The sequence below is a fragment of the Danio rerio genome, chromosome 3 (assembly GCF_049306965.1).
Source record: "Danio rerio strain Tuebingen ecotype United States chromosome 3, GRCz12tu, whole genome shotgun sequence".
NCBI classification, from domain to species: domain Eukaryota; kingdom Metazoa; phylum Chordata; class Actinopteri; order Cypriniformes; family Danionidae; genus Danio; species Danio rerio.
In genome coordinates this window covers 36,499,397-36,519,238 of record NC_133178.1, presented here as the reverse complement: position 1 = coordinate 36,519,238, position 19,842 = coordinate 36,499,397, and the positions used below count along the sequence as shown (strand labels likewise).

Below are 19,842 nucleotides of genomic sequence, written 5' to 3'. Positions count from 1 at the left end.
TTAATCGAAAGTTATGCAATGTTTTATTGTTTCCGTTTCGTTTAGTTTCACATATCGTTGTCAAAAATACACGTCACCGGAAAAAAGGACCTCTTTTAGACGCCCTCCCGACCGCCTGACTAAAAACCAAATCCTATGCTTGACAGAGAACAGCGCCAGCAGTCTACGGCGGCGAGGTATAAACGACTTATTTGTAAACTAATTATTTGATTACTGACATAACAATCAGACAAATAAATTTTTATTTAGATTTTTGTATTTTATTCTCGTTAAAGGATTGAAAAAGTTTGAATGAAGACCAAAATATTAACTACCATAAAATGCCACATGAGGTAAAATATCTTTTCAACATGTATTCATATGTGAATAAGTAACTGGATAAGAATGTCTGGGGTGTAAATTTATGCTAAACATCTTAGACAACTTTAGTCATTAATTGAAGACCCCCCCCCCATAAACCCCGTAGAAAAACTTTGAAGGAGATGTTTTTTTAAGGAACTACTAGATGAATTACTGTTCTTGTGTCCTTGCTCTTTATACAATATTCAAGCCAACGTTACTTGTCAACTATGAACTCAACCGTCTTGTGTATGAACTTTAAAAAAGTTTATTTTATGTTTCTTGTATCCACCTATCTAATCTAGATAGTGTGTACACATTTTTCCCAGTTAAATAAATGCAGCATCCTGGTATTTAAAGTCTGCATGAACCCCAAGTTGCAGAGACTTATATTTCAGTTTGTTGATGTTCTTCTAGCTGAAAATGATTATTGAGTATGATACAGGGCTTTTTTTACGGCATCATTCCCTCCTAGCAAACTAAGGGTAAGAGGGGGGTGTTTACGAGTATTGCTATTAATTCACTATGGACAACATTAAATTGATGTTGACAGAGAAGGACTACCGTGGCAAAATCTATATAGGATACAGCTGCAGGTACTCACATCAAAATAGCATCATTTTTGTGACACTGTATGACAATAATTGATATTTTTACCTTAGGGTTGTGGTAGGGGTAGACGTTAAAGAAAATAAAATTTATTGTGAAATTTAATAGTTAACATAAATAATACTCAGTATAAATACTGCTTTTACATTACTGTTGGGGTAGGGGAAGATGTTTCTAAAATAAAATTAATGGGAAATTTTATAAAATATATAAATAATTCTCGTTAACTTCCTGCCGCAACCATATCTGATCGATCAACAACCAACCACCACTCTAAATGTGGAAGCAAATGGCCAGATTTGATTTACAAACTTTTTTCAGTGTACTAGCTTGCACAGATTAATAATCTCCTAGAGAATAACAGTGTGGGCTAGCAACATAAACATTGGAAACATTTTGATTACGTACAGACTTTAAAGTGCACTTTTTCTTTTGCAATTTACTGTGCTAAAACACAAATTGCATTATTTGTACATAAAAATAGAATAGAGTTGTGCATGAGTACCTGCCACAACTTGGCCCTAATTAAAGTGCTGTAATCTTTTGTGGCATTCATACTGTTTTTGTTGCTAGTTCAATCCTGTGTTTAAGTCCAGGCTCAAAAGGAAACCCAACTATTTGACGAATTGTCAGAAAAGTAGACTAATTCTTTCAAATTCATGTGAATTCATTTGTATGAAAGAATACCTTTTTAAAAGGAGGCATGCCCTCAAACCTCAGCCCTGAGCAATTTTTACTTAAATGTACAAATGAGACCATACAAATACAAATTAGCAAATTAGCCACTAGATCAAAAATGCATAAATTGCCAGGAAATTGAGTTGGTCCCTCCAGGGGCTAAAAAGGCAATGTGGACGTTCATCACATCTTCTTTTGTCGAATTGTGTCTCAAAGTTTGACCGTAAGACAAAATATAAAATCCTGATTTTTTTTTTTTTAGTTCAGATTCTGACACACTACAAATGACTTTAATGATTTTAATGAAACGTGAAAAATTGTTGGGTTCATTTTTCTTTATTTTTCTTTTGTGATTTATAACGGCTAATTGCTAAGTTTTTAGACAATTTTAAAATATGCCTGAAGATTCAAAGCTTGATTTTGGCCACATCCATATATGGCCACTTGATATGATCACAGTTATATCACCTTGCAGCCCAAGACCGGTTTCTCACTGAAGCTAAGCAGAGCTGAGCCTATTTAGTGGTTGGATGGAAGAACACGTGAGAAAACTAGGTTGCTGTTGGAAGTTGTGTTAGTGAGGCCACCAGGGTGGCGCTCAACCTTTGGTCTGTTAGTAAGTGCCATCTTTCAGATAAATTGTTAAACCAAGGTCCTGACTCTTTGTGGTCATTAAAAATCCCATGGCACTTTTCGTAAAAGTGTAGGGGTGTGACCAGAGTACAGATTACAGGGGGGTTTGGGGGGTTAGACCCTCCTAATTAAGGCTTGTTCCCCCGTGAAGGACACCAAAGCAACATGTACAGGGGGGTCAGCTCTTTTCAGCTACATGCAAACTCCAAGAAACGCCAACTGAGCCAAGGCTTGAACCAGCAACCCAGCGACCTTCTTGCTGTGAGGCGACAGCATTACCTACTGCGCCACTGCTTCGCTCTTGTATTTAAATAATAATGGTAATAATTAAAATTGATAGAAAAAATTTAATTAATAATTTACAAATAACCACCCTTATAATTGTTCATATTGTGAATAAAAAATTGCACCAATCAGTCCGCCAGAAAAAAACTCTATCAACAGTTTGAAATCGGCAGATCGGGAGCACCAATAGACAACGTAACTGTTCACAAGAACTAAAAATAGCTGTTTGTGTCTACATATAGCCTAAAAGTAAAGTCAAATTAGATGCATAGTTTGACTAAGGGTGCTTTCACACCTGTGAATCGATTCAGTTGTTCCGAAACAGAAATACAATTGTTACATTGTTGCTCTTTGCTCTTAGAGTGGTTCGCTTTTACACTGCAAAATTTCTAATCGGACCAAAAGAGCTAAAACAAGTCACGTGCGAGTAAACTCTCCTCACATTGGTCAGAGTGTCAGGGTTTATTTTGCAGCGTCCCGCTCAGCTGTCAGGAGAGGTGGTGGTTTGGTGGTGATTGACAGGGAGCGCGCGCGCGACGTCTCTGAGGAGAGACGCGGTGGGGAGGGGTGAAGGGGGAGAAGGGTGCGCGACGATGCCTATTTGAGGACCGGGAGGGAGACACGAGATTACCGGGAAATCATCACTCGTTTGCGGGCATCCGGAGATTCGCGAAACTTCCCGCCCTACTCATAATTCTCTCTTCTAAGCCTATTACATATCCATAAAATACTGTGATATAACCGTGCTCGGATCGGATCGCTTTCTCACTGCAATCGAACCGCTCCAGGGTTCGTTTCAATCGAGCCGAGACCACCTCATTCAAGCGATCTCGGAGCGATTACTTTGGCGCGGAACAGAGCGCGATTGCCCTGTTCACATATGCCAAACGAACCGCGCTAGCTGGGCAAACGAGACACGTTCTGAAACAAAAGTGTAGGTGTGAAAGCACCCTTACAGTAACCTCAGAAGTAGCTAACCGGATACTGTAGGTCAGAATACACTAAATATCCCACAAAACACTAAAAACTTAAATATGGTTTATTAATAAGTTAGATGTAATTTAAATTAAAACATATATTTGATTCACTGAAGCATGTATTACAAAAACTAATATTACCAAAAAAAAAATTACGCCCCAATCGTCAATGTATAATGTGCACCCTAGGTGTCACCTCGGTGTCCTGGCCAAATTCTCTCTATCGGCCATTACCGATAATGGCCATCCTCTTTCCACTCCACCTATAGCTGGTGTGGGGTAAGCGCACTGGCACTGTTGTCCTGTGGCTGCCGTCGCATTATCCAAGTGGATACTGGACACTGGTGATTGTGAAGTGCTTTGGGTGTATGGACATACATGATAAATGCGCTATATGAAAACACATTGCATTACATTTTAATTCTGTTACTAACACTTTATTTCAGCATCTAATGTAGTGACAGAAAATAGACACACAGCATAACAAATTGCTGGGAGTTCTGGGAGCTGATTTTGTGGCTGAGCCCCACAAAATGTAGTCCCTGTACAAAAAAATATATCATTGTATTTACCACTACAATGTTAGCTTTTTTTTTGACAGAACTGAATGTTTCGATTAGCACATGCATGGCAATTAGCTGCCAGCTTTATTCTTAAACAATGTGAATGAGACTATTTTTTCCTATATGATCTCTACATTCAGAAATTTGTTTCATAAAGCCCATTAAATGACAGCTATTAATGTAACCCTCAATCCCATTCATCATTACTGTGAAACATGAATCATGCAGCAATTGTAGCTTTATGAAAGCAAAATACCACTGCTCTTATGGTATGGTTCCAGCTTGAGGCCTGGGGGAAGGTGTGTCGACTTTCATCCCTTGATGGAGCATCAGTGACAGGAAGAACATAATGACAAAAACTCTTGGGGCTAGATTTTGTCAACTCCTTTCGCTCGTCTCAGTTTTGTCTAATTATGGTGGTTTCCGCAGCCCTGTATCAGAACACACTAGTCAGATCTGGTGCCTCCCATGCCCGGAGACACAGACACAAAAATAATGATATCAAAATTTCCACAAGAGAGACAGACAGACGAGGTGTTTGTTTGTTGACCTGTTCATCACAGTTTGAAGCCAACGAGTGGAGGAAAGTGACGTTGATTACGCTTCATTGGTTATTGCTTTGCCTGTGGTTAAACCTCAACAATGTCATCATCACATTCTTTAGAGATTGACTATGAGTGTGGGAAAGAATAAGTAGTTTGAAATGAAAAAAATAAAAACTTTTAAGGATATTTTTCCAGGTACATGCTTCATACCTCTTTAAATTGTTCATGTTGAATTGGGTTTTATATACCAGACATACATGTTAGGTCACAGATGCCCAAACTAGGGCCCGTGGGCCAAAGTTGGCCCATGGTAACCTTCGATTTGGTCCGCCATACCATTTGAGAAAAGAGGGAGAATGATAGGGATGGTTTAGAGATTGTAATTTCAATTTGATTATAACCTTTTTTTTTTCAGTGTTAAGCCACAAAAAAGCTAAATGAAATTAAACATTTCAATTTAAATGGTGTCAATTAATTAGATTTTGTTTAAATGTACATACTGTCCCTTGACGGATAGAGGACTATGAGCAAATCAAGGCAAAGGCATTCTGTTTGACTAATGTATTCAGGATTGAGCAACTCCACTGTGTTAAAAATGTGTTTGTTTATGTTTGTTTTTATTGCAGTAGTTATAATGAAAAATGCTACACTGCATTAGGTAATATTATTCAAAGTATTTTTTTTCTGTTTGTTTATAAACATTAGGAAATAAATTAGGAAATTACCCATGGCAACTTTGATGTAAAATAGTTTTGTATATTTATCTTCGGCCCACAGCTCTCAATTATACTTATTTTTTGGCCCTTCATGCAGAAAAATTTGGGTACCTCTGCTTTAGATCAGGCTATTTAACTGGGTTTTATTAGAAAACTTGCTTGATATTTTTTGGTCAATTATATTTAAAGTTAAATAATTTGTACTAACATTTTTTTTCATTCATGAAAATGTGGCAGTGAATTTTTTGTGCATTCTGAAAGTTCTCATGAATGTTGTTACTGTACAATCCAAAATTACTTTTGCTAGTTGTTCAAACGACTTATTAAAAAAAAAGAGTTGAACCAACACAATTCTTAATTTTTTGGGGGACAACTTAATTTTTTTATGTTACCTTAAATCTGTAAAAACTAAAGTTAACTTAATAATTTATGTCGGGACAACATGAAGCAACTGTGTGCAAGCCAGCATTTTTTACTGTGCAGCTACTTTCTAAATGTACTTTCATGCAACCTTTGTAGTTACTGAAAAGTTTTTAAAATATAAAAGTATATATGGATCAAAGGAAAAATAGCTTTTTTTCAAGTTGAAAAAGAATATTGAGTAGTGCACAGGGTTTTTTATATATCATGTTCACTGGTAACACTTTACCATAAGGTATTATTTAATGCATTTACTTAATTAAACAAATGATAAACAATACATTTATTACAGTATTTGTTCATGTTAGATGTTATATAATGAAAATACAGTTGTTTATTGTTAGTTCACATTATCTAATGCAAGCATGAATTTGGATTTTAATGGGGCATTAGTAAATGTTAAAGATTATGATGTGATTAGGATGGTATTGTTCGTTAGTTATTGTTAGTAAATACATTAACTAATGAAACATTGTAAACTGTGACCTTTTCATTCAGTTTAAGGTTATGTGCCAAAAAATTGTCTTATTTCAGAACAAGAAACTTTCGATGGCATAACAGGCATCATAACCACCTGGTTGACCTTTTATCCATAGGTTATCATTATTTTTATAATTGCTTATTACTGTTTATCAGAGTGACAGTATATTATTCAATACCAGATGTGGGCCAAAAAAATAGGATCATTGCAACCACTTAAAACACAGATTATTTTTTATTTTAAAAACTTTGCAACTGTTTGCAGCAACTTTAAACATCTTAAATCTAATTTGTGTGATCACTATTATTTTATTTAAGTGCAGGTCTTAATAAGTATATTATGTTTGTATTTACATAAATACATGTTATGCTAAATGATGTTTGAACATTATTGCACCTTTATTTCACAATTGTTTGCAAATGTTATAGACATTGTAATGCAAAAATGAGACATCTCATTCAATAAAAACCGTATTAAAAATAAAATTCAATAAAAGGCAACAATATTAAGCGCAAACATTTAGATTTATTGGAAAAGTTTTAACAATTTAACCATTTTGACACAGTTTTAATTTACTTAAACTACTATGTTAAGCTGCTTTGACTCAATCTACATTGTAAAAGCACTATAATAAACATGAAATGAATTGATTTTATTGTTAAGTACAAACATAATTGCCATAACAGGGCAATTAAAATATTGTAAATAATAAGAATAGCGGCGAAGCAGTGGCACAGTAGGTAGTGCTGTCGCCTCACAGCACAAAGGTCGCTGGGTCGCTGGTTCGGCTCAGTTGGCGTTTCTGTGTGGAGTTTGCATGTTCTCCCTGCATTCGCGTGGGTTTCCTCCGGGTGCTCCGGTTTCCCCCACAGTCCAAAGACATGCGGTACAGGTGAATTGGGTAGACTAAATTGTCCGTAGTGTATGAGTGTGTGTGTGAATGTGTGTGTGGATATTTCCCAGAGATGGGTTGCGGGTGGAAGGGCATCTGCTGCATAAAAACTTGCTGGATAAGTTGGTGGTTCATTCAGCTGTGGCGACTCCTGATTAATAAAGGGACTAAACCAACAAGAAAATTAATGAATAATAATGGCCTAGTCATTCTTCTCTCTCTCTTCTCTCGTCTCTCTCTCTCTCTCTCTCTCTCTCTCTCTCTCTCTCTCAGACGTGTGCTGTGGTCAGGTGTGTGTGTGTAATTACGGGTGTCTGTAGGTGTATGTGTGTGCATACGTGCCTGTGTGTGTGTTTATGTGTTACTCAAGAAGATCACGGCAGTTACCTGTTTTGACTGGTGTTGATGTTTACCCCCCCAAACCATTAGTGTGGTGGATGAGACAGGCAGCTCTGAACAGAGGCCGAATAGCGGTTGAAGTCTGTCTCTCCAGGCTACCTTTCTAAAACAGTGCCCCTTTCTTAACTCCCGTCTCTCTCCATCCATCCAGCTCGCCCCCAGCACTATCTATCTTCATGCTCCTTCTTGCTCATCGTGCACTCCATCCTTACTGTCATAACAGCTCCCGAGGCCAATCGGGATATTCAGGGAAAGAGCGAGAGGGAGGGAGATGAGCAGACAGCAAGTCTTGAGAAATGGAGGTCTGGGATGATTATTCTAGGAAGAGGAAGTAGATTGAGAGCAATGTAGCTGGTTGATGTTTTCCATCATATTTTCAGAGGTTACATGTGTCAAAGCCATCTGTCCTGCAGCGACAGAGCATCGTTCAACCTTCTTCCATCACACACTCACACACACACACCTGTGAACCAGAGGCAGGGGGTTTTGTCAGGTTTCTGATTTGTTAAATGACCCTGATGACCTGTTGTGCTACGACATTCATGCAAATGCTTAAAGGGGACATATGAAAACCTGACTTTTTTTTCTTGTTTAATGAAAAAAAAGCATTTGGAAAATAAAGGGGAACCCAGTAACTTGGTAGTCCTTTTCTGAAATAATCTGATTTTGTTTTTAAATAAATAAAACAAGCAGCTTGCATATCACTATCCTTTTTGGTGCACTGTAAAAATATTGTGTTCTACACAATTCCATCATGCTATTCCAACACAAATATTTAAATGAACATAGTCATTCATTCATTTTCCTTCAGCTTAGTCCCTTATTTATCAGGGTCACCACAGAGGAATGAATCGCCAACTATTCCGTCATATGATTTACACTGCAGATGTCCTTCCAACCCAAAATTGAGAACTGGGAAACACCCATTCCAAACAGTCAGTTTAGTTAATCTAATTCACCTATAGCGCGTGTCTTTGAACTGGAGCTCTCAGAGGACTCGAACCAGCTAACTTCTTGCTGTGAGGCAACAGTGCTAACCACTCAGCCACCGTGTCACATTAAAAATAAGATAATTCAGTTGCCCCCCACAACAACCCCCCCAATCAGGGGTCAACTTTTTTTTGCTATTGTTAGTTTGTGTAATACATTCTTCAGTGAACCAAATGTATATATTTAATTCAATTCCAGCTATTTAATGTGTTCAGTGTTTATTTTTGGTGTAAAACAAATGGTGACAAGTTTGCATTCCTGCATCAATACATGGATGACCATGAAAGACTGCTCTTATTTTTTTACTGGTTAAGTCACGGTGGCACGGTGGCTCAGTAGTTAGCACTGTCTACTTACAGCAAGAAGGTGGCTGGTTCTAGTCCTGACTGGGCATTTCTGTGTGGAGTTTGCATGTTTTCCCCATGTTTGCATGGGTTTCCTCTGCTGCGGTTTCCCCCACAGTCCAAAGACATGCAGTATAAGTGAATTAAGTAAACTAAATGGCTGTAGTGTATGAGTGTGCGAATGAGTGTGTATTGGTGTTTTCCAGTACTGGGTTGTGGCTGGAATGGCATTCGCTTTTTAAAATATATGATGGAATAGTTGGCGGTTCATCCCTCTGTGGCGACCCCTGATAAATAAGGGATTAAGCTGAAGGAAAATGAATGAATGGTTAAGATTATGCATATACTTTTATCATACTTTTAGGCTATATGTATATAAACACCTTTTCTGTAAATAAAGAATACAGAAACAAACATGGTGAAGTCCCTAACATCATAGAAATTGGCACAGAAAATGTGGGAGGAAAAATCCTACAGTAAATAAATAGTTTACATACACTGTTTAAATACATAAAAACAAATGGCATGATGGCTTTGTGGTTAGCACTGTCGTCTCATAGCATGAAGGTCATTGGTTTGAGTCCTGGCTGGACCATTTGGCATTTCTGTGTGGAGTTTGCCTGTTTTTCCACGTGTTGGTGTGGGTTTCCTCCGGGTGCTCCGGTTTCCCCCACAGTCCAAAGACATGCGCTAAAGGTGAATTGTGTAAGCTAATTTGGCTGTAGTATATGCGTGCATGTGTCAATGAGAGTGTGTTTATGTGTTTTCCAGTGCAGGGTTGCATCTGGAAGGACATCCGCTGCATAAAGCATATGGCAGCATAGTTGGTAGGTCATTCCTCTGTGGCGACACCAGATAAATAAGTGACTAAGCTGAAGGAGAATGAATGAATAAAAACAGACAGCACATTTATTTATTTATTATAATAGTACATGTTGCATTTTGAATCTGTTTCTCTTTGTTTTATAATGCTAACTGTTTTGTGTTTGCAGGTGTAAACATCAAAATCGACAGATTTTTCATAGCCTTGCAGTGCAGATGGCAGACTCTCCACAGAAAGAACGCAGGTGGGTTCAGTACTGATAGGCTTGGGAAAGAAAAAGCTGTAATCACATGAGATGTTTAGGTGAACACATGTTTTGTATGCATATGAAAAAAGAGTGAATGTTGATGTGAGGAGCAGAGGAGTAAGGACTCCAATCTGCCGTTATCTGCAGAGCTCTTGTTCAACAGTCTGGGAAACTCTTGTTTTCACTGTTAATAGAGGTTGGGTTTGAAACTTGATCTGATCACACAGGCACCAAATGGGCTGTTTTGTGATCATTGGTCTATATGTTTGATTGCAAATGCGGTTTCAGTACATGTTGAGAAGTGTGTTTTATGATCTGAGTGGAGTGAAGCTTTGGGGTTGAACCCTACAGGTGTTTCTTTAACACTATGCCAAGGCTCATGGGAAATCCTCCCTCGCAGTTTTCCCAGACTTCAGTCACTCTGTCAGGATCATGAGGAGACCAAATCCTAGTAAAGTGTGAGCTGCAAGGCCGAACAACACTGCTAAAAGAACACACACACACACACACACACACACACACACACACACACACACACACACACACACACACACACACACTCTCACTCACTCTCTCTCTCTCTCTCTCTCTCTCTCTCTCTCTCTCTCTCTCTCTCTCTCTCTCTCTCTCTCTCTCTCTCTCTCTCTCTCTCTCTCTCTCTCTCTCTCTCTCTCTCTCTCTCTCTCTCTCTCTCTCTCTCTCTTACTCACACACACCTAAAGTCAAGGGATGAGTTTGTGTGTGGACACCAGCTGCAGTTTCTAGTCTTTGCACTTGTTTCTAGTCTTTAGTGATCCGCTAAAATTTTACACTGTTTATGTTGCTAGGGCACATTGTCATTCTTTAGGTTAAAAATGGGGTGTATACAGATAAACTTTTGATTTTAGTCAGCCAGCCACAGGGCACCAAATATTCACAGAGTATTCTTACAAAATCACAGCATTTAAGATCTAATTTCTTTAAAAAACAGTGATCTTCACTGCCTGGATGAGATACAATATAAGGCGGGTCTCAGACCAAACAAGAAGCACTGCATTAAATTAGATTTTTCTGCACCATGTCTTTTAAAATATGGAAATTAAATTTACCCCAGTATTTTCGATAGAATTTTTTCACTAACATGCTGCTAATGACTGCGTCTTTCATCTCTTTTTATGCTTTAACAACCAAATGGATGCTTACGTTATTTAACTGATAATTTTTTATTTACAGTATAACACCAATGCTGTAAAAGGATCCTTATGATCCTTATATCCCCCAAATTGAAAATAGTCACATAAAGCGTTCCCCAGAATTTCATTATTGTCTGAAAAACACTAGCTGTGCAAATAGCAAGTTAATCCACTCGAAAAAGTTCTTCAATCAAAGTCAGACCATTTGCATTCATGTTTAAAGTGGTGGTGTTTCTCTGTTGACGTCAGTTTGATGGCGTTAGCCACAGTATTCTTAGCCATGGCCTTCTTACTGTTAGTTTGCAGTGAGGGAATGATGAGCAAAAATATAGCCAACTGTAAATTAACAGAAAACAACATGTGAACCATAAAATATGAAAGTTATAGATTTTATTTACAGTGTAGAGTACTGATTATAATATTTTTGTAGAGTATTAATTTATTATTTAATATAATTAGTTGTAATAATTGTAATGTGACCTATATTTAATCCACGACACAACTCAAAAGCAAGCCAGACTACTCTAGTGGCATAGAGATGGCTCATTCACTCCTTCCAGCTAAAATAAACCTCTCCACCACTTTAGTTGAAATCATTGTCATTTAACAAGGAATCTTCTCAGTTTGCCGCTCTTTTCCTGTAACTTCGCTCACCTACACAATTATATTGGCACATATAAGACATTAAACGTTAGACCACATACACTACCATAATTACAGACAGTTTCAGATGAAGGGATGAAGAAAGCTAAAAGAAGAGGGAGATGGGGGATGAAGGGATGGATGGAGGTATAGAGAAATGCACTGAGCTTGTCGTAGCTTCAGGCACTGTGGCTTTGTGATGTGGGTTGAGCAATAACATTACTCATTTCACATTCCAAATTCTTACCCTGTGCCATCGTCCACCTAACACACACACACACACACACACACACACACACACACACACACACACACACACACACAAACTTTCCAGGCAATACCTTTTTATTACATTTCTTCTTATCTTTTGTAATGAAAACGGCCTTCTGTCCTTCCATAACTCTCGCTTTTTTCTTTAATATTTCATAGAGTGGTCCTCTAGGGTGCATAGCAAAATAACTTCATAGAAATGTGTTCTTGCTCAAGGCTAAGGAGCTAAGCATTGGTTTGTTCCAATAGGTAACGCATAAACCAGTAATCAATGTAAAACTATGTTAGCCATTATGGACAAAGGACATTTGCTAAGCAACGGAAAAATAATAATTATGAAAATGTTCAGTAGACTAAACGTGGCCTACTTGCTGAAAGTATTGTATTTTTCCTAGAGAGAAATAGTAATAATAATAATAATATGGTCTCCTAACAATAGTTCTCTCTATTACATAATTTAATGGACATCCTTGAAAACATGGTGTGTCTTTTATTGTTTGCACAAAGTTTTTTTGTAAAAAATGTCAACAGTAGTTTTTCATAATAAGAGATTTTTATTTAAATGCATATTTGCACTGTAAAACTCAAAAAGTTAAGGTAACTCAAACCACTTGAGGAAACTGATTGAAACAAACCATTTAAGTTCAAAAACTAATCCCAATGAGTACTCTGAACTTAATCCATTAGAGTAGATGAAGCAGTCTGAGCAAACTAAAACCCAACTTAAATAGCTTGTTGCAATCGTTTTCCTCAAATGGTTTGAGTTACCTTAACTTTTTATAGTGTACGAATCATTTGAGTTAAAAAAACTAATTATATATATTTTTATATATATATATATATATATATATATATATATATATATATATATATATATATATATATATATATATATATATATATTTATATATATATTTATTTATATATATATATATATATATATATATATATATATATATATATATATATATATATATATATATATATATATATATATATATATATATATATATATATTTATATAAGAACTGTGAACTTACTCTATTTAGGTAAAGGTAATAAAGTATTTAATTAACTCATTATCTTCAACACTGAGTTCAAAACTTCAAAGTTCAATGTCTGTTTTCCATTTTAAAGCAATACATTTTTTAGTGATTTTCAATAACATTTCAGTAAGCTTAATAGCATGATTATGCTGAAGGTTAGACAACTACTTTCTTAATCTGTTTAAAGTAGTTTTGGATTAAAGCATTTTTATTATAATTATTTTTAGGAAATTAAAACATTTTTCAAATTTATAAAACTAAAGCGTTGCAAAAACATTCTGTCATAATTTACTCATCCTCGTTTTGTCCCAAACCTATACATCTATACAACACAATACAAATAAATTGGTAATTACTTTAAGCATTTTTTTATTTGCAATAGATAAATCTGGTGCATCCGACCTGGGCTGTGGTGTTTCATTTTGCCATGAGATTTAAAGATTTAATATCCATCTAATTCGTCGAAGATCTAACTGGTATTTTATGCAATGTGTGTCTGTTTTCTTTCCAGACAAAAGATGGCAGATAAAGTGTCCTGTCCCCAGAGGCTAATAGACCTACCTGTTTGACCTGAATCACACAATCACATTATTAAATTATAACTCCCTCCAAAAGTGAGTACTGAAATATACAAAAACTCAAAAACACACTTGCATATGCAATGATGAAGATGAAAATGTGCACATCAAAGGCAGCCATTAAAGAACACACACACTCTCTCCCTGGTTGCAGGCTCTCCAGGGGATGTGTGCGTGAGAAGAAGGCTGTGGACGCTGGGCTTTGGGGAAATGAAGGCTTTAGGATTCGTTATTAAACCAGTGCTGTATCATCCCTCACAGACCCCCTGCGGTTCCCCACAACAGCTTCTCCGTTCGGAAACCAAACGCTTCTGTGTGAAACCAATGTCAAACGGTAACTTATTCAAAAATAAGTCAAGCTATTAGTCTTTTTGTAGCGCTTTATTATGAATGTCATTTTTGAAGCATGTGATTGACTGTAGAGCAGCTCTACAGATCCTAACTGAGCGAGCCAAAGGCGACAGTTGCAACCTTAACTCAACCAATTGACGTAAATGGTGAAACAGACATTAGCCAACTTGTCCATCATAACATAGCAGCTTGTCCATCCGCAATCTAAATGCTTCTGTGTAAAACCACCGTCAAACTGTAAGTAATAGTTCACCCAAAAATGAAAATTACTCCAGTCACCCTCAAGCCATCCTCTGTCTATATGACTTTATTCTATCAGACAATCTGTAATTTGAATGGGATGCTGACAAGGAAGGCGCGGATCCAAATGCAAGTTTATTGAGAATGATCAGGGAAGCTTTGGTCACAATCAGGAGCAAACAGATGTATGCAGGCAAATTCAGAGTCTGAACAAAAGTCTTGGTAAAATATACATTCAATAGGTCAGTATAGGCAGGCAGCAGACAACATAAACAAATAAACAAGTTGAGGGTCAAAACCATGGCAAAGCAAGGCAAGGAAAATGCATTGTAATGTTCACAGAGCTGTTTACAAGACTCAGCAAAGAGGTATGTGCGTGCACTGTATTAAAGTCCATCTAATCAGTCTTTGAGCAGCTCCCAGCTGTGTGAGTGTAATCAGTCATGATCTGGAACAGTTGTGTGTGTGTGTGTGTGTGGTGCATGACTGGAATTTGTAGTCCGTATACCAGTGGATTTGTAGTCCTTTAGTGATTTGCCAGGACTAGATCACTGGTGATTGTGACTCAATTCCAGTCAGAGTAGTTTGCGTTTTATCCTGGATCTCCCATGCAGGCCCATTTTTTTACATTTCCAAGTGCATAAATCTGTTGTAAACATAACCAATATGCTGCCAGGGGGCTTAATTCATGTGTTATGAAGCAGATCGGTGTGTTTTTTTGACAAAAAATATATAATATTTTTTAATTATAAACTCAGGCAGCATGGTGATGCAGTGGTTAGCACTGTATTTGCATGTTCTCCTTGTGTTCGGGTGGGTTTCCTCCGGGTGCTCTGGTTTCTTCCACAATCCAAAGACATGCATTAACGGTGTATTGAATAAACTAAGTTGGCTGTAGTGTGTAAGTGGGAGGGTGAATGAGAGTATATGGGTGTTTCCCAGTACTGGGTTGCGGCTGGAATGGCATCCGCTGTGTAAAACCTGTGCTTGATAAGTTGGCAGTTTATTCCGCTGTGGCCACCCCTGAGAAATCAGGGACTAAGCCGAAGGAAAATAAATTATTAAATGAATAATTATTAGAATTATTATTTTTTAACCATTCTTTTATAGGACAGTATAGTGGAGACAGGAAAGGTTGTGTGAGTATAGAGTGAGCAGAAGGATCAGCAAAGGACCTCGAGCTGGGAATCGAACTCGGGTCACAGTGAGCACTTCGGTGCTATATATCGACGCATTAACAACTAGGCCATCAGCACAGATAAATGCGCATTTTCGATTACTTCTTGGCCGACCTCTGACTTCACGTATGTAGGCACGAGCCGATATATGATTCTCACGGTTTCACAGTATTGTTATTACTGCTCTAAAACATATTCCCTGTGTCGGTCCGAAAAACAAAAACTTTTTCTCTTTTGAACACAATATATTTTATTTTGAGAAACATTTAAAATGTTTTGGAGCAGTGAACGTGTCAGGCTAAATAATTCAAATGAATCTTTGACCTTTGTCTTTATTAGTTTCAAAAGCACAGATTTCTTTACTATTTAAATCTTTGTCTATCTAAATCTTTTCTGCTGGAGATACTGTTGCCCAAAAATAAAAAAATAAAAATCATTTTAAACAAAAAATCTGACACATACCTTATGAACAGTAAAACCAAATTGTTTGTTGGTTTTAAAATCTTGAATATCAAACTTCAGTATACCTTGAAATCGGTTATAGTCCCATGCCTATACATACTGCATGACCTAAGACACATTTCTTGTGGAAGAGTAAAGACACGGTCACACTTCACCTTTTGACTCGTAGACTTCCATTCATACACATGTAAATGCGGCAGACAGGAGATGCAAGCGTGTAAGACAAGTTTCGCATGTCACTGTGTTTCACAGTTAAAGCTTGGTGAACTCTGACCATGACCTGCATGTGAACAACAGAAGAACAAAACTAATCTCTCTCTCTCTGTAAATAAATGTAAAATATGGAGCAGTCTCTTGCTTAATCAGTGTTACATCATGTTGTTTTATCCCACACCTGTACAATAGAATTTTGCATGCTCAAAATGTAGTGTGACGACAGCTTAAAGGGGTGGTCCAGAATGTAATTTTAAGGCTTGATTGTGTTAATAAGATGCAAAGCAATGTGTGCTCATGTTTCACTTGAAGAAAATCGTGTTATTTTTTCGTAAATCTCACTTTGATTATACACAGCTACTCAGCTAACATGAAATCGACTGTCATATTTCCTAGTTCCTCTAAAATGCCCGCCCTCAAGTAACTCTGATTGGTCATCATCATAATGTGCTGTGATTCGCAGATCGGCTCCACGTCGCGCCCGGACAAGCACGCGCGTTTTGTGTAAACAGTCAGTCAACACGTGTCTGTAACGAGTGAAAATGGGATGCGGCTATTTTAAGTGTTTCTGTGCCATTTGGTGTGTGTTTATGTGTGTGCGTGTGTATACTATGAAGTATCTGTAACACGAGAAGCGCTTGTGTGCAGGTGAAATATTTATTGTTCTTTTTCTCTCAGGCTCGGATTAAGTTATTTTCTGTGGTGACGATGGTGACAGAATAAATCACAAGATGTGAGATGAGACCTTTGTAAGCCTGGATTGATTTGTTTTTGATGTTACACTCCAGTTGGGAGAGCATTGCTGTATTTTTTTTAAATCAACGCGTTACAGGACGTCTTTCACGCATATCCGGAATATGCCTGTGTAAGTAACATGAATCATTCACATATCTTTTGCGACTTTATTGTCTGAGTTGTAAAACGCATAGGAAAGCTGCCTATATAGAGAAACTCTGCCGTCTCACACAGAGAGACGCAGGTGCTGGTCAAGAGTGTGTGTATGTGTGTTTACAGCCGTTTGACTGGTAAATATGGATTTGTGGCTAAATCGTTAGTGGTGAACATAATTTCCTGTTCTTTACATCTTTGTTACAACATACCTTTAACACTGTACATGTCATAATCAATTTTAACAAATAAAAACACTTACAGGTCATGGCTCCCAGAGTTCACAGTGTCTCCTTGCTCCATCTTTGAGGAGATATTAGCCGAATTCAGCACTGAACTGGGAGAGATTCTGGAAGCTGCGTTTTGTCAAATCATGCTTGCTATGTATTTTATATTTCTCTGGAACATAATTAATATTGAACTGTAAGCACTTCTATGTTTGGGTCGTGTCATTTGGAAGCCCAACAACAGAAACAGAACAGCTCTGTGGAAACAGCAGAATGGCATTTCTCCCTCTGCAGTAACATTACAGCGCCTCTGGCCATGGCCTTTACTTGTGCAGTGTGGGATGCGCAATAACAAACTTTTGTGATCTCACAGGGGGCGGAAGTATTTTTTGTAGTCCCCAAAATTCGTTCATTGTAGGCTTTGCTAAGCTAACTCTGTAAAAATCAAGGTCTCCCTTTGCATTGAACTTTGAGCATTTTACATTCAGAGATGCTGTTTATGTTCACACAGCTACATTACACATCAACTAAAGTTTAAAATATGATATCGTAGTGGACCACCCTTTTAAGTGTAATTTACTGTATAGCGGTATACAGTAATGTCAAGTTAAGTAGTTTTCTTCTGTGGTAAACAAACTGTGTTATAAGTGGTTACCATGGTTACTATCTCTATTATCGGATCTTTTCGTTAGGAAAGCATTCCAGCAGGCACACAACGCCATAAGTCATTAATATTGGGTCATATCTAGTTTGTTGTTAGGTGATGGCAGGTGACCATAATTCTATGTTTAGCCAGCGTCTAAGGACAATGTTATTTTGACGTCCAATAACGCTATCAAATGACATTGATTTTAGGTTGTTAGAAAGTGACCAAATCCAAGGTCGAATTAACATCTTAAACCAACGTCATTCATTCATTCATTCATTTTCTTTTCGGCTTAGTCCCTTTATTAATCTTGGGTCGCCACAGCGGAATGAACCAGGAACTTATCCAACACGTTTTACGCTGCGGATGCTCTTCCAGCCGCAACCCATCTCTGAAAAACACCCATACACTCTTATTCACACTCATACACTACGGACAATTTAGCTTACCCAATTCACCTGTACCGCATGTCTTTGGACTGTGGGGGAAAACCCGAGCACCCGGAGGAAACCCTCGCGAACCCAGGGAGAACATGCAAACTCCACACAGAAATGCCAACAGACCCAAGCGAGGCTCAAACCAGCGAACTTCTTGATGTGAGGCGACAGCACTACCTACTGCACCACTGCGTTGACCAACCAACATATTGACGTCAAATACTGACATTTATTTGTTAGGTATGGCAGCCAAAATCCAACATCTTATAGATGTCATAGTGGCAACGTCCACAAATGTCAAGCTGTAACATCATCAGACGTTGATATTTGGTTGATTTTAGGTTAAATGTATGACAACGTTGGAAGGAAAGTAGCAGAATGTCAATCCAAGGTAGTGCCAATTTGTATTGATTTCTTAGTAACTCGTCATTCGGCATGCAGGGCTCCTCACACGTTTACTGGAGCAGGACCTGGTAGAGCCTTCAAAAGAAAAGAGCGCTATTCCAGGCAAGTTTGACCGCACCAAGGGGAATTAGCTGCCATGACACAGCTTTCCTGCAGCATGGATGTCTGTGAGACCGAGCAGAGCCCTAAAATGCGTCTGAGTCCTAAGAGAGTAAAAGGTTGGCCAATACGGCGCTAGAACCCATGACCTTGGCGTTATTAGCACCACGCCCTAACCTGCTGAGCTAACCGGCCACGTTCTGCTCACGTTCTTAGAAAGGCCAGAGTAACTGTCATTCTCCGGCCTTCTCCAAACAGCCTTGGAGGAAAGTAGCAGAATGTCAATCCAAGGCGCTGCCAATTTGCATTGATTTCTGAGTAACTCGTCATTCGGCATGCAGGGCTCCTCACACGTATATTGGAGCAGGACCAGGTAGGGCCTTCAAAAGAAAAGAGTGCTATTCCAGGCAATTTGACGAATAAATGGCGGGCAGGGCAAAGAGGCCACCACAGAGCAGATGTGATCTTTTTTTTTTTTTTTTTGACCACGTCGAAAAATCGGCAAGACTGACCCCACCTAGGGGAATTAGCTCAAATGGTAGAGCTCTCGCTGCGCAAAGGAAGGGGCCCAATCTTCTCGCTCACTCGCAAGCTAACAAGTCGCAAAAAACGGAAAAATGCGACAAATTTCGCTTGCAGTAGTGTTCGCGGCTTTGTGACTGTGCATAATGTGGTATTTTGGTTGCATATTGCATGTCATTCTAAATGTCATTTTTTGCGTGCTGGATTCAAATACACGATCTGTGTAACACAATATCCAATCAGTGTCGGTTTCAGCGTAGCCAATCAGCTGCGCTCTTATTCAAATTTTACTGACATAACACATGCAAGTATATTAATATTACTAATATTATGTGGATATTGTTCTTAAAAAGCTTATTACGTTAATTAAAAATGAATGAAAATGTTTCAATTAAACATAAGTATGCATGCTTATGTATACATAAGTACATTTTATATATATATATATATATATATATATATATATATATATATATATATATATATATATATATATATATATTTATGTATTAATATATATATAAA

General features: G+C 37.8%; 1 long non-coding RNA gene across 7 annotated transcripts in view; it reads left to right on the top strand.

Moving 5' to 3' along the window:
* Positions 1-121: 121 nt before the first annotated feature.
* LOC108182894 (uncharacterized) overlaps positions 122-19,842 on the top strand; it is a 63,021-nt gene continuing 43,300 nt past the window's right edge. The window contains exons 1-6 of one of the 7 annotated variants that reach the window (XR_012401118.1): positions 122-176; positions 276-332; positions 9,643-9,698; positions 9,864-9,938; positions 13,583-13,685; positions 13,804-15,868. This is a non-coding gene — a long non-coding RNA (uncharacterized lncRNA). Of the gene's footprint in view, positions 177-275; positions 333-8,016; positions 9,568-9,642; positions 9,699-9,863; positions 9,939-13,582; positions 13,686-13,803; positions 15,869-19,842 lie in introns of those variants that run through there. The other 6 variants (XR_012401120.1, XR_012401122.1, XR_011010592.2 and 3 more) reach the window with 6 other exon arrangements.